The sequence below is a fragment of the Orcinus orca genome, chromosome 1, assembly GCF_937001465.1.
Source record: "Orcinus orca chromosome 1, mOrcOrc1.1, whole genome shotgun sequence".
In the NCBI taxonomy this organism is placed as follows: Eukaryota; Metazoa; Chordata; class Mammalia; order Artiodactyla; family Delphinidae; genus Orcinus; species Orcinus orca.
The window spans coordinates 187,549,775-187,563,155 of record NC_064559.1 but is presented as its reverse complement, the minus strand read 5'-3'; the positions used below and the strand labels follow the sequence as shown (position 1 = coordinate 187,563,155).

Genomic DNA, 13,381 nt, shown 5'->3' with positions numbered 1-13,381 from the left:
CTCAGCACAGCCCTGTCTCAGAGCATTTTCTTGTTTGTATAACTCTGGGCACTTACCATTTGTTCTTATTATTTATCACTATTTTATCTGCCTTGGCATATTGTAGACTGCTAGAGGGAAAGCCCACATTTTCTCTCTCTTTATATGGTAGAGAGGGGAAAGGATGTAGAGTTGGAACACAGTGTTTTGTACATAGTAAGTGCTCAAGTAACATTTATTTGTTGGTACACTACTGGAATTTAAGCTCCATGACAGCAAGGACTTGTCCATCTCATTCACTATTTTATCCCCTGAGCCTAGTACTCTGTTGCACACATATAGAACCCTCAATAAACATATACTGAATAAAAAAATGAATGGCATCTCCTCATCCTCCACCAGGATTCTTGTTTTAATATATAAATTTATTTTATTTATTTATTTTGGCTGTATTGGGTCTTCGTTCCTGTACGCAGGCTTTCCCTAGTTGCAGCGAGCAGGGACTAGTTTTCGTTGTGCTGTGCGGGCATCTCACTGCGGTGGCTTCTCTTGTTACAGAGCACGGGCTGTAGGCACGCGGGCTTCAGTAGTGGCACACGGGCTCAGTAGTTGTGGTTCGCAGGCTCTAGAGCACAGGCTCAGTAGCTGTGGCTTATGCGCTTAGTTACTCCGCGGCATGTAGGATCTTCCCAGACCAGGGCTCAAACCCATGTCCCCTGCACTGGCAGGCAGATTCTTAACCACCAGGATGTCCCTCCACCAGGATTCTTTAACATATGTCGGAGGTTATTGGTGCAAATCCAATTCACTGTTTTAAAAGAGTAGGTTCTGGAATCTCTGTTAAGAGCTCCCCCTTTTTCCTTTGGGAAACTGTCCTTCCCCCACTCAATGTGGCTGCCCCACCTGAGCGCTAGGAATGGTCATGTGACCCAGGGCTAGCCAATTAGAGGAAACTAACCCCTGGCCACAGTGATTGGTTCAATCAAAGCCAATAAGAGTTGAAAGGATTGGAAAGGAGAAATCTGCTTTCCTCAGAGGAAGCTAAGTCATGAGAATACAGGCGGGGTATTTGCAGTATAGAGCTGCTAGTGGCCATATTGCTACCAAGAGGAGAAAGCTTACCTAGGAAGGAAGCAAACACAGAAAAAGGTCTGAGAAATTGAAAGAGATAGGTTCTTTTTTTTCTTTTTTTTTTAATCATTTAAATTTTATTTTTTTATACAGCAGGTTCTTATTAGTTATCTATTTTATACATATTAGTGTATACATGTCAATCCCAATCTTCCAGTTCATCCCACCACCACCCCCGCCCACTTTCCCCCCTTGTGGTCCATACATTTGTTCTCTACAGGTATCTCTATTTCTACCCTGCAAACCGGTTCATCTGTACCATTTTTCTAGGTTCCACATATATGCATTAATATACGATATTTGGTTTTCTCTTTCTGACTTACTTCACTCTGTACGACAGTCTCTAGATCCATCCACACCTCTACAAATGACCCAATTTCATTCCTTTTTATGGTTGAGTAATACTCCATTGTATATATGTACCACAACTTCTTTATCCATTCATCTGTAAATGGGCATTTAGGTTGCTTCCATGACCTCGCTATTGTAAATAATGCTGCAATGAACATTGGGGTGCATGTGTCTTTATGAATTATGGTTTTCTCTGGGTAAATGCCCAGTAGTGGGATTGCTGGGTCATATGGTAATTCTATTTTGAGTTTTTCAAGGAACCTCCATACTGTTCTCCATAGTGGCTGTATCAGTTTACATTCCCACCAACAGTGCAAGAGGGTTCCCTTTTCTCCACACCCTCTCCAACATTTGTTGTTTATAGATTTTCTGATGATACCCATTCCAACTGGTGTGAGGTGATTCCTCATTGTAGTTTTGATTTGCATTTCTCTAATAATTAGTGGTGTTGAGCAGCATTTCACGTGCTTCTTAACCATCTGTATGTCTTCCTTGGAGAAATGTCTATTTAGGTCTTCTGCCCATTTTTTCATTGGGTTGTTTGTTTTTTTTAATATTGAGCTGCATGAGCTGTTTATATATTTTGGAGATTAATCCTTTGTCCATTGATTCATTTGCAAATATTTTCTCCCATTCTGAGGGTTGTCTTTTCGTTTCGTTTGTAGTTTCCTTTGCTATGCAAAAGCTTTTAAGTTTCATTGGTCCCATTTATTTATTTTTGTTTTTAATTCCATTACTCTAGGAGGTGGATCAAAAAAGATCTTGCTGGGCTTCCCTGGTGGCGCAGTGGTTGAGAATCTGCCTGCTAATGCAGGGGACACGGGTTCAAGCCCTAGTCTGGGAAGATCCCACATGCCGCGGAGCTACTAGGCCCGTGAGCCACAACTACTGAGCCTGCGCGTCTGGAGCCTGTGCTCCGCAACAAGAGAGGCCGCGACAGTGAGAGGCCCGTGCATCGCGATGAAGAGTGGCACCTGCTCGCAGCAACTAGAGAAAGCCCTCGCACAGAAACGAAGACCCAACACAGCCAAAAAAAAAAAAAAAAAAGATCTTGCTGTGATTTATGGCAAAGAGTGTTCTTCCTATGTTTTCCTCTAAGAGTTTTATAATGTCCAGTCTTACATTTAGGTCTCTAATCCATTTTGAGTTTATTTTTGTATACGGTGTTAGGGAGTGTTCTAATTTCATTCTTTTACATGTAGCTGTCCAGTTTTCCCAGCACCACTTATTGCAGAGACTGTCTTTTCTCCATTGTATATCCTTGTCTCCTTTGTCATAGATTAGTTGACCATAGGTGCGTGGCTTTATCTCTGGGCTTTCTATCCTGTTCCATTGATCTATATTTCTGTTCTTGTACCAGTACCATATTGTCTTGATTACTGTAGCTTTGCAGTATAGTCTGAAGTCAGGGAGTCTGATTCCTCCAGCTCCGTTTTTTTCCCTCAAGACTGCTTTGGCTATTTGGGGTCTTTTGTGTCTCCATACAAATTTTAAGATTTTTTGTTCTAGTTCTGTACAAAATGCCACTGGTAATTTGATAGGGATTGCATTGAATCTGTAGATTGCTTTGGGTAGTATAGTCATTTTCACAATGTTGCTTCTTCCAATCCAAGGACATGGTATATCTCTCCATCTGTTTGTATCATCTTTAATTTCTTTCATCAGTGTCTTACAGTTTTCTGAGTACAGGTTTTTACCTCCTTAGGTAGGTTTATTCTTAGGCATTTTATTCTTTTTGTTGCAATGGTAAATGGGATTGTTTCCTTAATTTCTCTTTCTGTTCTTTTGTTGTTAGTGTATAGGAATGCAAGAGATTTCTGTGCATTAATTTTGTATCCTGTAACTTTACCAGATTCATTGACTAGCTCTAGTAGTTTTCTGGTAGCATCTTTAGGATTCTCTATGTACAGTATCATGTCATCTGCAAACAGTGACAATTTTACTTCTTCTTTTCCAATTTGTATTCCTTTTATTTCTATTTCTTCTTTGATTTCCATGGCTAGGACTTCCAAAACTATCTTGAATAATAGTGGTGAGAGTGGACATCCTTGTCTTGTTCCTGTTCTTAGAGGAAATGCTTTCAGTTTTTCACCATTGAGAATGATGTTTGCTGTGGATTTGTCATATATGGCCTTTATTACGTTGAGGTAGGTTCCCTCTATGCCCACTTTCTGGAGAGTTTTTATCATAAATGGGTGTTGAATTTTGTCAAAAGTTTTTTCTGGGCCTTCCCTGGTGGCGCAGTGGTTGAGAGTCCGCCTGCCGATGCAGGGGACACGGGTTCGTGCCCCGGTTTAAGAAGATCCCACATGCCGCGGAGCGGCTGGGCCCGTGAGCCATGGCCGCTGAGCCTGCGCATCCAGAGCCTGTGCTCCGCAACGGGAGAGGCCACAACAGTGAGAGGCCTGTGTACTGCAAAAAAAAAAAAAAGTTTTTTCTGCATCGTTTGAGATGATCATATGGTTTTTCTTCTTCAATTTGTTAATATGGTGTATCACATTGATTGATTTGTGTATATTGAAGAATCCTTGCATCCCTGGGATAAATCCCACTTGATCATGGTGTATGATCCTTTTAATATGTTGTTGGTTTCAGTTTGCTAGTATTTTGTTGAGGATTTTTGCATCTGTATTCATCAGTGATATTGGTCTGTAATTTTCTTTTTTTGTAGTATCTTTGTCTGGTTTTGGTATCAGGGTGATGGTGACCTCATAGAATGAGTTTGGGAGTGTTCCTTCCTCTGCAATTTTTTGGAAGAGTTTGAGAAGGATGGGTGTTAGCTCTTCTCTAAATGTTTGTTAGAATTGACCTGTGAAGCCATCTGGTCCTGAACTTTCATTTGTTGGAAGATTTTTAATCACAGTTTCAATTTCATTACTTGTGATTGGTCTGTTCATTTTTTCTATTTCTTCCTGGTTCAGTCTTGGAAGGTTATACCTTTCTAAGAATTTGTCCATTTTATTGGCTTAGAGTTGCTTGTAGTAGTCTCTTATGATGCTTTGTATTTCTGAGGTGTCTGCTGTAACTTCTCCTTTTTCATTTCTAATTTTATTGATTTGAGTCCTCTCCCTCTTTTTCTTGATGAGTCTGGCTAAAGATTTATCAATTTTGTTTATCTTCTCAAAGAACCAGCTCCTAGTTTTATTGATCTTTGCAATTGTTTTGTTTCTATTTCATTTATTTCTGCTCTGATCCTTATGAGTTCTTTCCTTCTACTAAATTTGGGTTTTGTTTGTTCTTCTTTCTCTAGTCCCTTTAGGTGTAAGGTTAGATTGTTTATTTGAGATTTTTCTTATTTCTTGAAGTAGGCTTGTATTGCTATAAACTTCCCTCTTAGAACTGCTTTTGCTCCATCTCATAGGTTTTGGATCATTGTGTTTTCGTTGTAATTTGTCTCTAGGTATTTTTTGATTTCCTCTTTGATTTCTTCAATGATCTCTTGGTTATTTAGTATTGTTTAGCCTCACATGTTTGTGTTTTTTACGTTTTTTTCCCTGTAATTGATTTCTAATCTCATAGTGTTGTGGTCAGAAAAGATGTTTGATATGATTTCAATTTTCTTAAATTTACTGAGGCTTGATTTGTGACCCAAGATGTGATCTATCTTGGAGAATGTTCCGTGTGCACTTGAGAAGAAAGTGTAATCTGCTGTTTTTGATTGGAATGTCCTATAAATATCAATTAAATGTATCTGGTCTATGTGTCATTGAAAGCTTGTGTTTCCTTATTAATTTTCTGTCTGGATGATCTGTCCATTGGTGTAAGTGAGATGTTAAAGTCCCCCACTATTATTGTGTTACTGTCGATTTCCTCTTTTATAGCTGTTAGCAGTTGCCTCATATATTGAGGTGCTTCTATGTTGGGTGCAAATATATTTATAATTGTCATATCTTCTTGGATTGATCCCTTGATCATTATGTGGTGTCCTTCCTTGTCTCTTGTAACATTCTTTATTTTAAAGTCTATTTTATCTGATATGAGTATTTCTACTCCAGCTTTTTTTTTTAATGTTTATTTTATGTATTTATTTTTGTCTGCGTTGGGTCTTTATTGCTGCACACGGGCCCTCTCTAATTGCAGTGAGCAGAGGCTGCTCTTCGTTGTGGTGTGCGGGCTTCTCATTGCAGTGGCCTCTCTTGTTGCGGAACACAGGCTCTAGGCACGCGGGCTTCAGTAGTTGTGGCTTGCGGGCTTCAGTAGTTGTGGCATGCGGGCTCAGTAGTTGTGGCTCACGGGCTTAGTTGCTCCATGGCATGTGGGATCCTCCCGGACCAGGGCTTGAACCCATGTCCCCTGCATTGGCAGGCGGACTCTCAACCACTGCGCCACCAGGGAAGCTGTCCAGCTTTCTTTTGATTTCCATTTGTATGGAATATCTTTTTTCATCCCCTCACGTTCAGTCTGTATGTGTCCCTAGGTCTGAAGTGGGTCTCTTGTAGACAGCATATATATAGGTATTGTTTTTGTATCCATTCAGCGAGCCTGTGTCTTTTTGTTGGAGCATTTAATCCACTCACGTTTAAGGTAATTATCGATATGTATGTTCCTATTACGATTTTCTTAATTGTTTTGGGTTTGTTTGTGTAGGTCCTTTTCTTCTCTTGTGTTTCCCACTTAGAGAAGTTCCTTTAGCATTTGTTGTAGAACTGGTTTGGTGGTGCTGAATTCTCTTAACTTTTGCTTGTCTGTAAAGCTTTTGATTTCTCCGTTGAATCTGAATGAGACCCTTGCCAGGTAGAGTAATCTTGGTTGTAGGTTCTTCCCTTTCATCACTTTAAATATATCATGCCAATCCTTTCTGGCTTGTAGAGTTTCTGCTGAGAAATCAGCTGTTAATCTTATGGGAGTTCCCTTGTATATTATTTGTCATTTTTCCCTTGTTGCTTTCAATAATTTTTCTTTGTCTTTAATTTTTGTCAATTTGATTACTATATGTCTTGGCATGTTTCTCCTTGGGTCTATCCTGCCTGGGACTCTCTGCACTCCTGGACTTGGGTGGCTATTTCCTTTCCCATGTTAGGGAAGTTTTCACTATAGTCTCTTCAAATATTTTTTCGGGTCCTTTCTCTCTCTCTTCTCCTTCTGGGACCCCTATAATGCGAATGTTGTTGTGTTTAATGTTGTCCCAGAGGTCTCTTAGGCTGTCTTCATTTCTTTTCATTCTTTTTTCTTTATCCTGTTCTGCGGCAGTGAATTCCACCATTCTGTCTTCCAGATCACTTATCCATTCTTCTGCCTCAGTTATTCTGCTACTGATTCCTTCTAGTGTATTTTTCATTTCAGTTATTGTATTGTTCATCTCTGTTTGTTTGTTCTTTAATTCTTCTAGGTCTTTGTTAAACATTTCTTGCATCTTCTCGATCTTTGCCTCCATTCTTTTTCCGAGGTCCTGGATCATCTTCACTATCATTATTCTGAATTCTTTTTCTGGAAGGTTGCCTGTCTCCACCTCATTTAGTTGTTTCTCTGGGGGTTTATCTCATTCCTTCATCTGGTACAAAGTCCTCTGCCTTTTCATTTTGTCTATCTTTCTGTGAATGTGGTTTTCCTTCCACAGGCTGCAGAATTGTAGTTCTTCTTGCTTCTGCTGTCTGCCCTCTGGTGGCTGAGGCTATCTATGAGGCTTTTGCAAGCTTCCTGATGGGAGGGACTGGTGGTGGGTAGAGCTGGGTGTTGCTCTGGTGGGCAGGGCTCAATAAAACTTTAATCCGTTTGTGTGCTGATGGGTCAGGCTGGGTTCCCTCCCTGTTGGTTGTTTGGCCTGAGGCAACTGAGCACTGGAGCCTACCCGGCTCTTTGGTTGGGCTAATGGCAGACTCTGGGAGGGCTCAAGCCAAGGAGTACTTCCCAGAACTTCTGTTGCCAGTGTTCTTGTCCCTGTGGTAAGCCACAGCCACCCCCAGCCTCTGCAGGAGACCGTTCAACAATAGCAGGTAGGTCTGGTTCAGTCTCCTATGGGGTCACTGCTCCCTCCCCCTGGGTCCTGATGTGCACACTACTTTGTGTGTGCCCTCCAGGAGTGGAGTCTCTGTTTCCCCCAGTCCTGTTGAACTCCTGCAGTCAATCCCGCTAGCCTTCAAAGCGTGATTCTCTAGGAATTCCTCCTCTCGTTGCTGGACCCCCAGGTTAGAAAGCCTGACGTGGGGCTCAGAACCTTCACTCCAGTGGGTGGACTTCTGTGGTATAATTGTTCTCCAGTTTGTGAGTCACCCACCCAGCAGTTATGGGATTTGATTTTATTGTGATTGCACCCCTCCTACCATCTCATTGCAGCTTCTCCTTTGTGTTTAGATGTGGGGTATCTTTTTTGGTGAGTTCCAGTGTCTTCCTGTCAATGATTGTTCAGCAGTTAGTTGTGATTCCGGTGCTCTCGCAAGAGGAAGTGAGCGCACGTCCTTCTACTCCGCCATCTTGAACCAATCTCCAAAAGAGGTAGGTTCTTAATGGCATTTTTTGAGCAAGTAGATCTAGCTGTGCCTAAATCCAAGCCCTTGACTGTTCTCTTAGAGACAGTAAATTCTCTTTTTTTGTTTAAGTCATCTTGAGTTGAGTTCCTGTCACATATCCAAAAGAGAGCAGATTAATATTTGGATTCTATAGATAGGGAGTCATAGCAGACATAAACATACACCTTTATAGGAATCTGCCCATCCCACAGTGATCTCCTCTCTCTAAGAACTGACCCCTACTGACAGACTAGACTAACAGCTATGTTAGTACTGAACCCTGCCCCCCAACTACACAACTGGTTGGACCAGAAGTAGACGTGTATTGCAGCATAATCAGATCAGATTCTCTCTCCTGGGGATTTGGGTTTAGGACCGAGAGATCCTAGTTCAGTCTGAGCTGCATGCTTAAACTGAGGGGATGTAAATTGGCAGCTGGGAGAAGGTCACATTCATGGGGAAGCAGAGAAACTGATCTGCTGAAGAAGAATTAGGTTGACTCACACATGGAAGCAGAGGCTGTGACCTCTCAGGGAGAGAGAGAGAGAGAACAGAAGAGAGAGACCGGAAAAGAGAGATGCTCCCTGATCTCTCATGAGACTAATTACTTCTCCTTTTGGGTTCCAAGAGATTTCTCTGTGTTCATATAATTGTCTCCTCCACCATTACCCTCCCTGCCTTTTCTAAAATTTACAATAGCTTTAGTGTTTTGGGGGGGGTTGTTTTGTTTTTTCTTGTAACTAAAATATTTTTAGACAACCATCCTAGGAACAGGTCTACAGCCAAGGCTGTTTATTAGGCTGACAAAGACCCTGGCTTCCTAATCAAGACACACACACATTCAATTATTAGCTGTGTAACCTTGGCCAAAACACATGGATTCACTGAACTGGCTTCTTCCTCTGTAAAATAAGAATAATAATGCTTACCCTACCAGGTTGTTGTTAAGACTGAAAGAGATAAGGTGGAAAGAAGAGCTTAGCACAGTGCTGGACACCAAGAAGCCATGTAATCATTTTGTGCTGAATGCAGAAGAGGGGTTGGGTCCAAGCCTAGAGCCAGGCCACTAGTAGGTGCCAGCCAGGACTACAAAAGGAAGCTAAAGGGATAATCCCTCTCCCCATCAGCACCCTTTTCATCATTTGTACCAAATTTTCAAAAGCATTGAGGAGGGAAAGAATATCTTTATTTTTAAAAATCCCCATTTTGGAACTCTATTCTAATGATATAATCAGACAAGAGAAAATACATACGCATAAGAATGCTCATTGCAGTAGTGTTTACATTGGAAAAAAATTGGAAATGACTGAAATGTTCAACACTGTTTTGGTTAATAGACGATAGTACAAACATACAACAGAGTATTATAAAGATTAGGAGAACAAAAGACACAGTATTTTCAAATAAAAATAAACATGGAGTAGCATGCAAAATATTATAGAGTATAATGCAAAATTTGTCTGAAATTTTAAGGTAAAAGCTCGATATTTCAAAGAAGTTTCTCCTACTCCCTTACATTCCAGCACCACACACACTGTCTCACACAGCACTCACCCAGCAATGCATTCATCTTCTCTGCCTTTGGGGTAACTTGGATGGAAAAATTGAAGAAGCATTTATGTAAGTACAAGTCCTGAGGCCTCTGACATTAAAGGTATTGACAAGGATGGGTGTTCACAACATTTTTCGAGTTTAAAAAAAAGCAGGTTACAAAAATATTGCCAAAAAAAAAAAAAAAAAAAAATATTGCCAAAAATGTGAACAATGGTTATCTCAGACCATGGGATTTCAGGCATTTTTTTTCCTTCTTTGTACTTTCACGTATTGTTTGAAATTTGTATAATGCGTGTACATTATATTTATGAGAAAAAATAAAAACTATTTTCATAAGGGGAGGGAGCTACCTTGATTTTATTTTCTCCTATATTGTCCTCAACGCATGTTCTACCAGGTTACCTCTAACATACCTTCCTTCTTCAAGCACAGGGAGATTTACCTGGCTGCCCTGTTCTGTGGAGCTGCTCCAGACAGAAGCTCCTTGTTCAGGGAGAAGCGCCTTCATGAGTCTGGCAGAAACGCTAGGCAGCTCACTACTTCCCTCTCCTGGTCAGAACAGGTCAGAGCCTTATCTAGCTAAACAGCACACCAAGTGCATCCTGACTGGCCAAGGTCATCCCAGAGCCGTGACTTCTGGCTATCCCTGCAGTCATCAGTGTGCTGCACACCACCACTTGCTCTAGCAGTTGGAATAGAATGTTTCCTGGGAGTCTCTGGCTTGGTATGGACAGCACTGTCCAGATGGGTTTGCAGTCATTAGACTCAGCCTGGCTAAGCCCAGGTCATGGCCTGTTTGAGGGTGGGGTGCTGAGCCAGTGATGGAGACCTTTCCTGCCCACTAGAGAGCACTGATGCTCTGGACTTGAGGTTTGAGAAAGTAGAAGACAGGGTTGCAAGAAGATAAATGCAATCATCCTAATTATAAAAGCTCTTGTTCTTGTATGGTTCTAATTAGTTTTCAAGTATTTGCCAAGGCAGCTTGACATGTACAAATAAATTCATACAAGGATGATTGCTGAAGAATTGTTAGTAACAGCAAAAAACTGAAAATAATCTAAATATCCCTCAGTATGGGAGCATTTGGACAAAATGGAATAGTATGCAACTGTTTAAAAGAATGAGGTAGATCTTCATGTGCTGCTGTGGAATGATCTCCCAGATTCATTGTTAAGTTAAAAAAAAAAGCAAGATATGTAACCATCAATAAATGTGAGCGTGTGTGTCTTAAATAAGGATCTGTATAACTGTATACATATCTATTTAGATATGTATAGAATACATTGGAAGGAAACACCAGAAATTAATAATAATGACTGTCTCTGGAGATAGCAATAAGAAAGAGACCTACTCTCACTGTATATCCATTTGTACTGTTATTTACCATGTGTATGTATTACTTTTTAAGATAAAATTTGTTTAAATTTTTTAAATAATATTTTTCAAAAGACAGTTTGATATAATAGAATCAGAAAGACTTGGGTTCAAATCCAGACTCGGAGACTTAACCAATTATATGACCTTAAGTAAGTCACTTAACTACTCTGAACCCTGATTTTCTCATTTCTAAAAGGGAACTAGTAACATCAATCTCATCGCATTATTGTTAGGATTGAAGATAAGCATTTGGAATCAGGAAAATCTTATTGCACACTTCCAGATGGCATTATTTACATTGTTTTCTATATTATTGGCACCCTCTGGGGATGAACATTGTGATGGTCCTGTTGAATACAGGGCCTGGTACATAAATAGATGCAGGGAAAAACATTTGCAATTTTCATATATATTTTCTCATTATAATTTGTCATTTTTTCAAAAGTATTTTGTACCTGAAGAAACAGGAATAGATCAGCAGCAAAACTTGGCTTGGAACATGGGTCTCCAACTCCTACTTTAAGTTGAAAGCAAAACACTAGGCAGATTGGCCTAAAGGCTATGTGTGAGAAGAATGAAAGACAGCGTAAGAGTTGGAGATTGTGGCATCTAGATTGGAAAGTAAGAAGTCTATTTCTATTTGCAGATGACATGATATAGGACATCCTAAGGAATCCACACACAAAAAAAGGACTATTAGAACTGGTAAATGAGTTCGGCGAGGTTGCAGGATATAAGATCAATACACAAAAGTCAGTTGAATTTCTATACACTAGTGTCTTAGTCCATTCAGGCTGCTATCATAGGATACCACAAATTGGGTGACTTTAAAACAACAGAGGGCTTCCCTGGTAGCGCAGCGGTTGAGAGTCCGCCTGCCGATGCAGGGGACACGGGTTCGTGCCCCGGTCTGGGAAGATCCCACATGCCGCGGAGCGGCTGGGCCCGTGAGCCATGGCCGCTGAGCCTGTGCGTCCGGAGCCTGTGCTCTGCAACGGGAGAGGCCCCAACAGTGAGAGGCCAGCATACAGCAAAAAAAAAAAAAAAAAATCTCAGCTGGCTTTTGTGCAGAAATTGACAAGCTGATCCTAAAATTTATATGGAAGTGCAAATGACACAGAATAGCCAAAACAAGTGTGGCAGGGAGGGATTTCAAGATTCTTACATAGCTAAAATAATCAGTGTGTGGTACCGGCATATGAATAAAAATACGGTTAATGAAATAGAAATGAGAGTCTAGAAGTAAACCTTTACATTTATGTTCAATTAATTTAATTTTATTTTTTAAAGATTTATTTACCATTTATTTATTTTTGGCTGCATCGGGTCTTAGTTGCGGCACATGGGCTCTTTTGTTGCGGCGCGGGCTTCTCTCTAGTTGTGGCATGCGGGTTTTCTCTCTGTAGCGTGAAGCACGGGTTCCAGAGCACATAGGCTCTATAGTTTGCGGCACGCGGGCTCTAGTTGAGGCGTGCGAGCTCAGTAGTTGCGCATGGGTTTAGTTGCCCCGCGGGCATGTGAGATCTTAGTGCCCTGACCAGGGATCGAACCAGTGTCCCCTGCATTGGAAGGCAGATTCTTTACCACTGGACCACCAGGCAAGTCCCTGTTCAATTAATTTTAGACAAGAGTGCAAAGGAAACAACTGGATATCCACAGGCAAGAGAAAAAAGTTGGATCCCTACTCACACCACATAAACAATTTAATTCAAAATATCATAGACCTAAATGTAAAAGCTAAAACCACAAAACTCTTAGAAGAAGACATAGGAGCAAATCTTTATGACATTGGATTACGCAATAGTTTCTTAGATATGACACCAAAAGGACAAGCAACAAAAGGAAAAAATAGATAAACTGGGCTTTGTAAACATTAAAACTCTTTTGTGCTTCAAAGGACATTGGAGCAATGAAAATCTTCTGGAATTAGAGTGTGGTGATGATTGCACGACTCTGTAAATATACTAAAAATCACTAAGTTTTGTACTGAAAAGTGAGTTTTATTGTATGTGAATTATATGTCAAAAAAGCTATTGCTTAAAAAAAAAAAGAGTTGGTGATCGTTAAATGGGAAACACTCATAATTTCTTCCTGATCTTTCCCTTCCATGGGAAAAGCATCCATTGACGTAATAATCCTGGCTTCTCTCTGCCTCCAACTCATTCCTCTCCTAAAGGAGAGAAGTGACTTAATCTATCTGAGTTTGGGATAAAGGACTGGTATGTGCAGTTCTGCACACTCGTTTCCTCCTGGAGGTGGCGTTCTGCCTATTTCTCTATGTCTGTTTCTCTACAGCATCAGGCACTGCCAGTGAAGGGTGGTTAGCTGGTCTAATTCTGGGGTCAATATTAGGAAGCACACCTAGCCACAGACATAAGCCACTACCTCCAACATCAGTTTTATCAATAATAAGGCTGCTATTTTAGTCTCCATATATCTTATTTCTTCATCTTATTTATCAAATCATTCAGAACTTTTTCAAGCAGGGAGGGTGCTATTTACTGACTAATCCCCAAGAACCCCAGCAGCACTGCGGGCCTGGT

At 40.7% G+C, this 13,381-nt stretch overlaps 1 long non-coding RNA gene across 1 annotated transcript in view; it reads left to right on the top strand.

The window, feature by feature from the left end:
• The first annotated feature begins 3,912 nt into the window (after positions 1-3,912).
• LOC125965164 (uncharacterized) overlaps positions 3,913-13,381 on the top strand; it is a 31,687-nt gene continuing 22,218 nt past the window's right edge. The window contains exons 1-2 of the long non-coding RNA XR_007478748.1: positions 3,913-7,394; positions 7,753-7,893. This is a non-coding gene — a long non-coding RNA (uncharacterized LOC125965164). The remainder of the gene's footprint in view (positions 7,395-7,752; positions 7,894-13,381) is intronic.